This window comes from Rhineura floridana, chromosome 4 (assembly GCF_030035675.1).
Source record: "Rhineura floridana isolate rRhiFlo1 chromosome 4, rRhiFlo1.hap2, whole genome shotgun sequence".
Taxonomy (NCBI): Eukaryota; Metazoa; Chordata; class Lepidosauria; order Squamata; family Rhineuridae; genus Rhineura; species Rhineura floridana.
The window spans coordinates 184,323,358-184,337,326 of NC_084483.1; the positions used below are offsets into that span (position 1 = coordinate 184,323,358).

General features: G+C 41.6%; 1 long non-coding RNA gene across 2 annotated transcripts; it reads right to left on the reverse strand.

Moving 5' to 3' along the window:
• Window positions 1-3,335: 3,335 nt before the first annotated feature.
• Window positions 3,336-8,828, reverse strand: LOC133384513 (uncharacterized). Of its 2 annotated transcripts, none has more exons than XR_009762595.1 (2): window positions 8,646-8,828; window positions 3,336-3,729 (listed from the first exon to the last, which is right to left on the reverse strand). It is a non-coding gene; the product is annotated as an uncharacterized LOC133384513 (long non-coding RNA). The 2 variants fall into 2 exon arrangements; XR_009762596.1 differs by lacking the exon at window positions 8,646-8,828 and adding an exon at window positions 5,153-5,242.
• Between the last annotated feature and the right edge of the window lie 5,141 nt (window positions 8,829-13,969).

A 13,969-nucleotide genomic window follows, 5' to 3' on the forward strand; every position in this document is an offset into this window, starting at 1 on the left:
TGGTGAGTCACTGTCAGTCAGATGAGACAATAGCAGGCTAGATAGAGCAGCATAGATAGAACTGTAGGAGGCCACTGTTTCATTAAATAATTTCTTTTTTGGGTTGCTATGAGTGGTGTCTCATGATTTTGTTTAAAAATGGCTATTCTTTTATGACTTTAATTGCTTACATGGTTTTTATTTATTTTTTATTGTATGTTGTCTTGAGTGTTTGTGGAAGGGTATGGCATACATAGTTTAATAAATGAAGCAATACATTTGGGCTAAATTGATCAAAATTCTCACTGGGTGGCACTTCTGTCCAAAGCCAGAATGAGATGGAAAGCAGTTGGCTTGTTTGTTGGTCCCCTGACTTTAAAGCAGGGGCAGGGAACCTGTGGCCCTCAGAGGCCATTGGATTCCAACTCCCATCACCCTCAGCTAGCATAGGCAATCATCAGAGACTATGGGAATTGTGGTTTTAACAACATATGGAGGCCTGCAGGTTCTCCGTCCCTGGTTTACATCATGCCTTTAATGTTCTGATCTGAGAATGGGTGAGTTGAATGGTTTTATTCACTCTGCCAAAGGCAGGAAACTAGCTTTGCAGTAAAGTTGTAGTGAGTACCATATTTATGTTATGCAAGTTACTGTTCTGGGCTATGCTAAATTTGCAAGTGGAATCTATCAGGTAGTGTCCTCAGCTGTGTAGTAATCCAGGGTCTCAGGGGGTCTTAGACCCCTTACTTTTTTGGGTGCAGGGTCCCAGCAGGGTCCCCCTGTATGTCTCCAGCATCCTATAAGCCAATCAGCATGAAAGGGGAATGTTTTTGCCACTGATAAGAGTCTTCCAACATGCTTCCAACTCATTTCCTGCTGATTGAAGCCAATCAGAGTAAAAGGAGGTGAGTCAGCCACTGAGAAAACTCTTTTCGGTAGCTAACACTCTCCCATTTGATACAGATTGGCTCTTCTCTTGTGGGAGAAGGCATTAACAGGGATCTCATTCTCAGACCAGCAGTAAAAAAAGAGTGTAGGGGCCATGACTGTGACTATCGTGAAGGGACCTTGCACTTCAGAATTTGCCACTATACTACTGAGAGTCCCTTCAGGTAGGAGTGGGACCTTCTGCTCGGATTAGGTAAATTTCAAGGGAGCTCGGCAACTTAATTTAATCCCCAGTCCAAGTCTGAAAAGTATAAAATGCAAAAGTCCTTGATAAACTGCCAACAATGTCAGCATTTAATACACTCTAAGTCTGAATAACATCTTTCCAGCTGTTGAAATAAGTGTCTGCGAGAAGGACCACTTCATAATTGACATGATTTTGTTAGTGTGAAGAAATATGGTCTGCTCACATATTAAAAGTTTAGGGAATCTCTAATGCCCCCCCTTAACCCCACCCACCCCACTCCTATTTGCTGAACTATGGCAACATTCATCCAAAAGGGGATATTACACTGAAGGTCCTAGCCAGGAGACGACCTAAAACCGATTGTGGTGCTTTTATGCTTTAAAAATGTGTGGGCTGCCTGTTCCCCTCGATTTAGAGTGGTCAAAGCAGCTCGCATCACACGCATTCTGTCCATTTGATTCCTTGAGAATCATGGTTCTTTCACTTCTTAAGGCAATTAATGAACACTCCAACTGGAGGCAGATTCAGTGGTACTAGGATCTCCAATGTAGCACCTGTGGGCATTGCAACGCCCTCAGTCACTCCTCTTGGTACTCACCAAGGCCCCCAGCCCTTCCTAATTGTAAAATGGATGTTTAAAAATTATTTTAATTTAAATTTTCAACATATATATGACAGACAACTACATCTCAACCTGGTCCCAGGCTATAGTCTGAAGGCACATAAGGCCAGCTGCCTGCTGAAGTTAAGTAGGGTCAGGTCTGGTCAGTGCCTGGATGGGAAACGGCCTGGGAACCATATGTAAGTCACCTTGGGTTTCTATCATGGAAAGAAAGGTGGGGTATAAATGTAATAAATAAATAAATAATAAATAAAACCTTTGTTGATGCTTGTTTGGGGGTTATTTTTTTGGTAGGGCGCATAGGTGTTTTGCTTGTTTGGGAGGGGGATTCTGAGTACTGCCAGTTTCCCCCCCCCCTGCAAAATGGGTGTCTTATGGTGTCCAAGAAAGTTTCTTGAATTTTCAAGTGTGCCTGCGGGCCCCAAAGTTGGGGATCCCAGTAATTTCCCTCCTTGGGACATAGCTACACATTCTGTTTGAAGCTTGCATTTACAGAGTTCCATATTGGGGACACACAATTAAAACAGGCCTATAGACTTGTTAGACAGCAATACATACTTCAGGGTAGGAATGGGGGAGAAATTGGATTCAGTTTGCATTTAAAGCCGAATCTCTCAAATTTGCATTTTCCAAAACAATATGAAAATTGAAACAGCCAACCTTCATAATTCACATCTGAATTTTGCAATACACTTCTCCAACCAACCAAAGTTTACAAATATGCATATATTAGGGGAGTATGCATAAAAATTAATATATTTGTGAAAATAACATACAAAATTAATTATATTAGGAGAAATTGCTTGCAAAAATCTGTACATTAGTCAAAACTGCATACAAAAATGTGTTTATTAGGAGAAATTTGCACTAAAACGCTGAAGACTTTTCATGAGGTTTTTCTTTTCAAAAATGCATTTTTATTTTAAAAAATGTGAAGAACTGAATTTAAGATTGGAAAAATTAGAAACTGAGAGAATTGAAATTGACAGATATTTCCATCCCTACTTCAGGGTACAAAGAAGAGCCTGTACTTACAAAACCATCCTTTGTATGCTACTCAGAAAACCCACTGTGTTCAGTGCAGCTTTCTCCCAGGTCAGAGTGCTAAGGATTGTAAAAACAGGGCTCCTACTGGGAGAAAGAGTGGGATATAAATCAAATAAAAAAATAAATAAAAACAGGTTCCCAAATTTTGCTCTGTTGAGCTTACTTCATTGAGCTAGTGGTGATAATCAGTGTTAAGAGTTTTTGGTAGATTAATATTGGGATGGACTGCAGAAATCACTTGTCTATTAAGACTGGTAATTGAAAGAATAAAGAAACTTATGGTTTATTAATACAAAGAGGTAAATCATACATACTGAAGCAGCCATGTAGCTTTTACTCAGGGAGCCATCACTAACTGAGAACAAAGACAGGAAGAGAAGGGAGAAAAGAGAGGAGCAAAGCCTGCAAAAACAACAAATACTTTTGAGGAGGAATCAGCAGAGGGAATAATAGATTTCCTTTATGTCCCCCCCCCCCCGGTTCAGGTCACTTGTAACATGCGTTGGGGCTTTACTCCCCCAAATCAGAAAGGGACCAGAGTCAGACCAAAAATAAAATACACTGGAAATTTTAATTTAAATCAAAGCACAGAAATGATGAAAATATGTGAACTCAGCAATAGCTGAAATACAAGGAGGGAGGAAGAATGTATGAATTAATCTCATTTTCAGATTGTAGCCTTAATAACATGAGATGGGATCCAAAAAGCAGCTCTAGTCGGGGTCTTGCATGGGTCCTGTGTTGTTTTTGACTTTCTTCTCTGAACAGCAGGCCCTACTTCCTGTAACACCTCATAACTTGTTGTAGAAACTCTCCTCTATTTTCCAAAGTGGTTTACCATCTGGCAAGCAGGGCTGCCATGTAAGAATCATACAAATCCAAATGCTCTTGGGTGTGTGGAATTTGTTGCATGGATCTTTGGATCCTGGGTCCTCCTTACAGCCAGCTGGAAAAGGAAATAAGTGTGTAATTCAAAATGGGGCACTTAATATAGCAGTATGTTGATATTTCACATAACAGTCTGACATTGTCCAACACCATCACTGGCAAAATCCTTAATACTATAACTTAGAAGTAAGCCTTCTAAATTTGCAAAGGTCTCCTATTTGAAATCAGCCCATTAAGTCACGGACAGGGAACCTGGTGCCTTCCAGATCCCAATTAGGGATGAGGGAGAAATTTGGTTCAGCTTTAAAGTTAATTCACAGTTCTTGAAATAATATGTGAACCAAAACACAGCCATCCTTTGAAATTTGCGCTTCTCCAAATTTTGATATGCAATTTTCCAACCATATGATTACAAAAAGGTGTATATTCAGGGAAAGCATGCTTAAACATATATTAGTGAAAACCACATACAAAAATGTATTGTATTAGGGGAAATTGCTTGCAAAATGTGTATATTAAGCAAAGTTGCATATAAAAATGTGTATAGTGGGAGAAATGGAGGGCCTCCGATTTTGATTTCCCACAATGTCCTGGAATAACAATTTGTTTGTTTGTTTGTTTGTTTATTTGTTTGTTTATTTGTTTGTTTGTTTGTACCCCGCCTTTTGGCCAGAAGGCCCTCAAGGTGGCTTACAGGTACATCAGTATAAGCAATACAATTCAAAATCAAGTAACATCATTAAAAAAGCAACAACAACAACTATCAGAAAATATACAATGTATACAATACAGTAACTAGATATAAAATAAAGTAATTCCCACATCATATCATAACAGTTATCAGAAAACAAAAACAAAACAAAGCAGTAAGAACAAAGAATCTTCCATGGTCATCTTCTCCAAGGCAACTCCAAGTGCAGCCCCTCTCCTTCATATACCTGGAGCAGAGAAAAAACAGGATGGCAGAGTTGTAGAGTAAGTGGCCACAGCTGCAGCGGCACACAGAGTCCTTCCAAACACAGAATCCTTCCACACACACACTGGGAGCATCACAGATAATTAAAACTGTGGATGGCTCATAGCACTACTCAGTCTCGGCACTACTACCGCTGTTCAGCAGCAGCAGGTAAGCTCACAAGGAGGGGAACCATGACATAAAAGGGGGTCCACCAGAGAGTACTTTGTTCAGAGCCTCCTCAAATCCAAAGCCAACCTTTGACCTGGTGCATCAATTGCATTTTCCCATTTCTCACTAGACAGGTTGGTGCTGTAACTGCATTCAAAGTCAGGGGAAAATCACAAATCAACAGTGGCCGAGTAGTAAACTGATGTGCAGGAGCTGATCATGACAGCCTCCATAGGCACACTCCCCCCAAAATTACAAAAATGCAGATAGCTGTGTTGATGCATTATTAGACACACACCATGAAAAGAAGCAGTACATAAATATCCCATTTATTAGTATCAGGATAACTGCAAACCTGGGCAGGGTTGCCTTGAACTCAGTGGTGCTTACTCCTGACTTCATATCTTCAACTTGTAAAACACAATGAGTTTTAACAAAAGATCTTCAGCCCGCTGAAATGCACCCATTAGCTTTAATTAAAAATGCAAAACAATATTGCAAAGAAGTGTTACCATTTAAACTGCTAGCATGAAATAGGAAGCATTTCATTTTCAAAGAAAAATGAAAGAAATATCCAGACACGGGTTGCCAGGCTCAGGGCCTGAGAATGATTCTGTATCTTTAAGAGAAGATAAAATTCAGCCAATTGCAGGTTTTCTTGCAACACTGTAATGGGAAAAACCACAAAGTGAAATTCTCCCTCCCCCCTGCACAACTTTTAATGATACAGAAGACTTCTTGGTTGCCAGGCCCGGCCTCCAAGAGGTCTTCTGTATCTTTAAAAGTTGTGCAGGGGGAAGGGAGAATTCCACCTTGTGGTTTTTCCCATTACAATGTTGCAAGAAAACCTGCACTTGGCTGAATTTTATCTTCTCTTAAATATACAGAATTGTTCTCAGGCCCTGAGCCTGGCAACCCTAAGTCAGACTCTTCTTTATTATTCTCCTCATCCTCTGACCCCCTCTGTGGGTTTGTATGCCACCTTGAGCTCCTTGAAGGAAAGGTGGGACATAACTGTAATAATAAATCATCTGTGTTGATCTGTTTTATTCTTTTTAGTTAGCTGTTTTAATTGTTTTAAATACATTTTAATTACTTGTTTTAACTGTTTTATTGATAATTTTAATGCTTTTTGTAAACTGCTTAGAGGTCTTTACATTCAAGTGGTATATAAATTGTGATAAATAAATAATAAAAAATAGCTCATTACTGGCAGCACCAACTGCCAGCAGTTCTCCGGGGTTTCAGGCAGGGAATCTTGCCCCAGGCCTACCTGGAGATGCTGTGGACTGAACCTGGGGTCTTCTGTATGCAAAGCAGATGATCTGCCACTGACCTAGAGCCCTTCCCCAATAATGCAACTTCACTGCTGCTGTGCCAGTTTAATTAGTCCTGATTTGTTTCCTACCCTACTCCAAAGTGCTGATTATTGCCTTTGAACCCCTAAATGGCTTGAGGCCAAGGATACTTTAAGGACTGCTTTCTCTACATGATCCTGCCCATCCTCTCTAAACCTGGGGAAAGCACTGCTTCATGTCCCACGAATAGCAGATGTGCGGTTGGGGATGACCATTTAAGCATTGCAGGGGGGAAAAGGAAGACATGGCATCACCAAAAAAGAGGATGCAAATTTGTGTGAAATTTGCACATGCTAATATCTATGTATAGATACACATTTAGAAATAATTACTGTAATAGAAATACAATCTATCACAGTAGAATGGGGAAGACTATGACCAGGTGACCTATACACCTGCTCAGTCTGCTGTCCAGGTGCTAACCATTGATGGGCAACTCTTCAAGGCCCCTGCTCGCTCACTTGCTCTCCTTCATAGGGTTATTTACCTTTAAACTGCAGTTGGATTAGATAGCCCTTCACATAGAGGACTGTCTCCTGTAAAGTAGGGCACAAGGCCATGCTACTTGAACACTGGTGCCTATCAAATGATTAACTCTTGACTAGGGCAAGAAATATTTCTGAAACCATCAAATTTTGAGATCTCTGCTATGTCCTTGCATGGTCTATAAAGCATCAGAAAAATAGAACTCTGAAAATTGTTGCAAGCATTCAGACTTACTGCTGAATAATGAATGTACTTTCATGAGGCAATCACATGTAAAGTTGGATTGAAACACTGGTGGGTGTTGTCTTCCCCCATAATAGTCTCTCTCTCTCTCTCTCTCTCTCTCTCTCTCATATTCAATACATGCAGGCAGTAGCCATCAGTAAAAGAAATTTTGTATTTCCCATTGATGAGCTCATCATCCCCATAACTGAATCATATTTTTGCAGATTTACCCCTACCCCTGTCTCTGCAGTCCTCTGCAATAACATTTTCCCTTTGATTTGTTCTTATTGAAATTTCCTGTGATTCAGGACTGGAGCATTTGCATTCTGTCTGTGTGCTGGCAAGAGTGTTTAACTGCGGCTGCTGTTGTTTAAAAGCTCCCCAAAGTCCATTGTTTCAGGTGGTTTCCCCACAGCCTGGCTTTGAAATCGAAACTGAGCCAGGCTGGAGAGAGAAGAAACTGAGAGGACAGCATGGAGAGGTGAAGTATATGTTTATGTGTTAGGTTCCCCTTGTCCACATCTCCCCTTTGCTGTAAAAATTAGTCTCCCCACCCCATACTTTGTATGTGAATGGAATAGAAGGATCAGGACTGACCCAAGACATTTTGCTGCCTCAGGCACAAGAATGGGGAAGAAAGTCAATTCGGTTTGCATTTAAAGATATATCTATCAAATTCATACTTTCCAAAATAACTGAAACAGCCATTCTTCAAAACTTGCACTGATCTACTGATCTGAATTCTGCAATGCATTTCTCCATCCAAAGCAATGTTTACAAAAATTAAAATGTTAAGGGAAAGTGTGCATAAAAATGAATATATTTGTTAAAATAACATACAAAAATGCAGTATATATGGGGAAATGGCTTGCAAAAATGTGTACATTAGTAAAAACAGTGTTTATTGTGAAAAATTGGCACTAAAATGCAGATGAATTTTCCTGAGGGTTTTTTTTTAATTGCAAACTGTTGCAGAACTGTGGAGAGTTTAATTTGAGGATGGGGAAATGAGAAACTGAAGGAGCTGAAATGGAGAGCTCCGTCCATCCCTACTCAGGCAAAGGACACAATGGTGGCCTCAATGTCATGTAGAGAAGCCAGCTAGGCTGGCGCTTGAATCTTATCTCAGCACTGGCAACTGGGCAGCATCCTTCCACAAGAGCTGTCAGGCCAGCTTAGATGGCACAAGGTAGGCCGTCCATGGCATATACATGGTTCCCTTCTCGAACAGTTACTTCCCACCTCACAGTATCAGCCATCTGAGGGGGCTACCTCACTTTGCCCAGTGGTAGGGCTGGCCCTGCAGACACACAAACAAACATAGCTGCCTCCTGATTACATTTAGTCTGGCCCTAAGAACTAGACTTGAATCTTGCAGACTTGTGTTTCCCCTTTAAGCAACCTCCAAACTTGTATCATTGTGCCTTCTGCTAACTCCCCCTGATTCCACGCAGTTCTTCATGCAAGGGGCTTGGAGAGAGAAACCAGAACTATGAGGTCATATGACAGCTGCAGCGTCCATCAACAGTGATACAATTACTAAGGCATAACTGTGCGTTTATGACACTTAGGCACGCTGTGAGAGGCCTCTCCCCCTCTTGGCGTGAGAGCCATTTTTTGGATGTAGGGATCATCATAAAACTCACTCAGACAATGAAGACAAATGCATGGCACTGTTTTAAACAGTAAATTCCACTTTGCACAAGGTAAGCAATGCCCAAAAGTGTTATCTTAGCAAACATGCTTTCTATTGAAATGGAAAAGAAACAGAATAGTTACCTCTCACCGCAACTCTTAATACTGTGTGTGAGGGGTACATTTTTTCTCAGTCTATGGAAAACTCTAAGAGGCAAACTAATAATACAAAAGGTAGAGCCAAGGGGGAGTATTGTTGGGTAGGTGGGGGCTGCTGAACTTTTCCCAAAGACATTGTGATGCCTGAAGCAAAGCACAAGATAGATAGAGCCTTATACAGTGTGGGACCAGGATACCTAAAACAGCATATCATCCTTTATATACCCTCACTGCATTTTGCAGACGTGGGCCTCCTGCAGATGCCATCTGATCAGAAGTTCTGTTGTGCACAGTGCTGGAACAGGGCCTGTAGTGTGGTAGCACCTCCTCTTTGAAACTCCCTCCTGTTACGTATCAGACAGTTGCTGTCCCTATTGTCTTTTATGTCAATAGGTAGGGAGTTCCAAACAGTTGGTGCTGCCACACAACAGTATCTGTTCCGCAGGTCAAAGTGCTCAAATGGGCACTTGAGGTAAGGTGGTCCTGCAAGTAAACTGGACCCCAGCTGTTAATGGCTTTATATACCAATAGTAACACCTTGAATCTCTCTCTCTCTCTCTCTCTCTCTCTCTCTCTCTCTCTCTCTCTCTGTGTGTGTGTGTGTGTGTGTGTGTGTGTAATCACACACACACACACACACAACTATTTTTATATATGCAGTGGTTTGATATGTTTTAATTGTAATGTGAAATTGTTTTGAGATGCTACATAGGAAGTGATTCTTTATTATCATTACTATTATTACTATTACTATTATTACTATTAATACTAATACCAATAGCCAACTGGACTGGCAGCTGAAGCCACATTCCAGCCATGCAAAAACCAAAGGTTTCTACTGTACATCACTACCAGACCAACTTATATCTGTTCTTCCTCCATCCAGGCAAGCAAAAGGTATCATCACAGTTCAAGGAAGTATTCCAGGCAGGCAGAAGCAGTTAAAGAGGTAATGCAATAGGTGAAGGAGGCCTGGCCTGGAGAGAGCAGGCATGGCTTGAGAGAGTGCTAAGGGCCAGACAGGGAGGCCTGAAGGGCCACATTCAGTCTGGATGCCAGAGGTTCCCCTTCCTTGCTTGATATTACTTCATTTTCTTCAAAATGTGATCATCCAGTCTTGTTATATTTATTTATTTATTTATTTATTTATTTATTTATTAAATTTATATACCGCCCGACTAGCAATAGCTCTCTGGGCGGTGAACATAAAATAGCATAAAAATACAATGAATAACAAAATAATACTAAAATACAATCATCAATCCAATACAATAAACATTTTAAAAAGTAAATCAGTGTAACTTAAAATGCTTCAGAGAATAGGAAGGTTTTGACCTGGCGCCGGAAGGAGAGCAGAGTCGGCGCCAGGCATACTTCCTCGGGGAGATTGTTCCATAGTTCGGGGGCCACCACTGAGAAAGCCCTAGATCTTGTCATCACCCTCCGGGCCTCCCTGTGAGTTGGAACCCGGAGGAGGGCCTTCGTAGCAGAACGTATTTAGGCGCTTTCTTGCTCATTCTGCTGAGTGGGGCCCTGGTCTTCTGCTTAAAATCCTACCCCAATGGCGCCACTGATAATGAGCTTCTCAAGGACTGCCTCCTCTCACATGCATCTAACAATGTATTACAATGAGTGATCATCTGTAGAGGCACAATAGCTGTTTATGGGTAATTAAGGCTGTGGACGTATGCATGCTTCCTTGGGTGTAAAGCTCCATTGAATACAGTGAGACTGAGACCAGTTGCCAGATCAAAGTGTTTCCATTAGCCACACCTGGAGGGGAACAGGTTGATCTGCTGATCAGTTGCAAAATCTCTTTGAAGCTGATTTTTTTATAAAAAAAGCACTCAAGCTGCTCCCAGCAGGTTTTACAGTAAAAAGGGATGGGATTTGACTAGCATTGTGTGCCCCGTTTTCAGAAAAGAAAGGTGGAGATGCACTGGAACCGGCAGAACAGTGAATGTGTCTCTACCCTTACTTCTGAGTAAACATGTGTAGGATTGTGCTATGAAGTTTCAGTTCTTCCAGATCTGTATTAGCGCTATGGCTTGCACTAAAAGGGTAAATAGTTCTGTATTGCAAATGAGTGAATACCAAATGGTCTATTCTGTGTTTCCTTATCAGGATTTTTAAAAAATTCAGAATGGCAGTCATGCAGCAAATGGAAGCAGACACTGCAGTGAGTGACAAAAAAGTCTTTTCTGTTGTAACACATTCATGCATGCTGTCTAACAAAGTGCAAATTAATTCAGAACATCTGAGGCTGCACAGAATACTCCATAGGCAGCTACAGGAGGATAGGAAAATGTACAACACTCATTGTACCATAGTCTTTGCGGGGGTGGAAAGTTATGCAGGGTTAGATTATCAATAGCACAATGCTCAGAAAACAGCATCAGCCCCCAGCTGCAGGAGCACACCTATCCAAGGTCTTGCCCCTGCATTAGGGGCTCACTTCTTTCCACACTTCCAGCTTTTTATAACAGCAACTTGATCTGCAGACAAAAGCAGTATTTATATCCACTTTGCAATCTTGGAATAGTGCAGCTAAGCCAGGAGTAGCCAATGTGGTGCCCTCCAGATGTCAAGAACTGCAACCCCCGTCAGCCCCAGCCAGCATGGAGTTGTAGTTCACATCATCTGGAGGGCACCACATTGGCTACCCTTGTATTAAGCATTCTACATAGTTGTTTTTTCATTCCTCCTCTTCTTCTTCGCCTCCTTATTACATTATTCCTTTGCTCTTCATTGTTGATAGCCAGTGTGGCATAATGGTTAGAGTGTCGGACTGGGACCTGGGAGACCAGGGTTCAAATCCCCACTCTGCCATGAACTTCACTGGGTGACCTTGGGCCAGTCGCTGTCTCTCAGCCTAACCTACCTCACAGGATTGTTGTGAGGGTAAAATTGGGAGGGGGAGAACACCATTTTGAGCTCTGTGAAGGAAAAGTAGGATATCAATGTAATCAGAAAATCAAAATAAATGTAATCATAAATCTACATCCTTTGTTTGTTATTTGATTTATATCCCACCCTTCCTCCCGGCAGCAGGAGTCCAGGGCGGCAAACAAAAGCACTAAAAACTTTAAAACATCATAAAAACAAACTTTAAAACACACTAAAACAAAACATCTTTAAAAATGTTTCTTAAAAAAAGCTTTCAAAACATCGTCTAAGATTAAAAACATTTTTTAAAAGGTTTAAGAACATATTAAAAGCAATTCCAGCACAGACACAGACTGGGATAGGTCTCTACTTAAAAGGCTTATTGAAAGAGGAAGGTCTTCAATAGGCACCGAAAAGATAACAGAGATGGTGCCTGTCTAATATTTAAGGGGAGGGAATTCCACAGGGTAGGTGCCGCCACACTAAAGGTCCGTTTCCTATGTTGTGCGGAATGCACCTCCTGATAAGATGGTATCTGCAGGAGGCCCTCGCCTGCAGAGCGCAGTGATCGACTGGGTATATAAGGGATAAGACAGTATATAAGAAATTCTTCTTTATCAAAGAATTGCATCAGAATCATAGAATTTTGGATTTGGAGGCAACCTTGGAGGTCATCTAGATCATTCCCTGCTCAATGCAGAAAACTTACAATTGTAGTATCCCTGACATATGGTTGCCCAGCATCTGCCTGTATACATCCAGCAAAGGAGATCCCACTGCCTCCCAAGGGAGTCTGTTCCACTATCAAATCACTCTTGCCACACGGTGTTTAAATCTGCTTCCCTGCAGTTTCAGCCCATTTCACTCCTGCCCTCTGGAGCAACAGAGAGCAAGTCTGCTCCATCTTCTGCATGAGAAGCATTCAGATATTTGAAGACCTCTGTCATGTCTCCCCTTTGACTTATATTCTCCAGGCTATACATAGCCAACTTTCCACCATTTTACACTGGACTTGATTTCTGGACTCTTGTCCCTTCCCCCAGTTGCCCCCTGCCCCCCCCAAACTCTTCTCTTGACTTTCAGTTTATTAGTAGATGGCATCCACTATAGATGGACATTCATTTGCAAAGCTGAAGTTGAATAAATGGCAAACGATCTCACTTTGGGGACACTTGAATGTTGCTGTATTTTATGCCATAATAAATGTCAATCTCTAAGGTGCCACAAGGCTCTTTGTTTTTTAAAAATATTAGACTGACATTAAAGCACACAGATTTATTTATGTATTTACTGTTTTTATATCCCACCTTTCCTCCTAAAGGAAGCATAGGGTGGCTATAAAACATAAACTATCAAGCCAGATCCTCATCAATAAAAACAGCTGCAGATAATACCTTCCTAACCCCGAAAATACTCCAAAAGCCTGGACAAATAGGTGAGTTTTCAAATTGCACTTGAACACAGACAGAGTGGTGGTGGTGGGGACAATCTGATTTCACTCGGAAGGGAGTTCCAAAGGTGGGATGTCATGGTGCACTCCCACTTGCTATTACTGTGCCTTTAGCAGAGGGAGGTGCATTTTATAAATCACACACTCTATAACAATGCTGCCATGAGGGACTTTGCCTTATTCCCTTCAGCGTTTGCTAACCTCCAGATATACAGTCAAGCCTCAACCCTATGCATCCCTATGTCTCTAAAAGATCACAGCCCTGGGTTGATCCCCTGTAACCTGATACAGTTACTTTCTAGGGTAAACTCTGCTGCCACCATTTGATACAGTTTCCACCTTTGTTTATGTTTTGCCAACACTTGTATTCTTTGTGCTAGCTGGCCAAAAACCAGGCATGTCTTTTTAAACCAACAGATTTATTTAACGGAAGATATGAATAAAACAAGGATACTTTCAACTCAGTTCCTCAAACGTGTGGTTACACACTGTTGTTCTTCAGTTCATATAAAGTACACTCACTAAGTTCCTTAACTCTTAAGTACAACCCTGCCTTATTGTCCACTCCTAACCACCCTTCCAACCCTATCCCTCTCAAGTCTGTGCCCTATCTCTTCAAATGTCCAGCCCTAGCTATACTGAACCCTAACTCTTCACAAACTCTTCCCTGTCTGTCAATTGTCAAGCACTCCAATTTAAACATCCAACCCTCAGACGCTCAACCAATCACAAACCAGCCTACACGGTGTGGGACCTCAATACCTTGTGGAATGCCTCTCTCGCTATGAACCTACCCGTTCACTTCGTTCAGAATCTAAGGCCCTTCTCCGGGTACCAGCTCATCGGGAAGCCCGGAGGGTGGTTACTAGATCTAGGGCCTTTTCTGTGGTGGCCCCTGAGTTGTGGAACAGCCTCCTCAAAGAGGTACGCCTGGCGCCTACACTTCTATCTTTCCGGCGCCAGGTAAAGACCT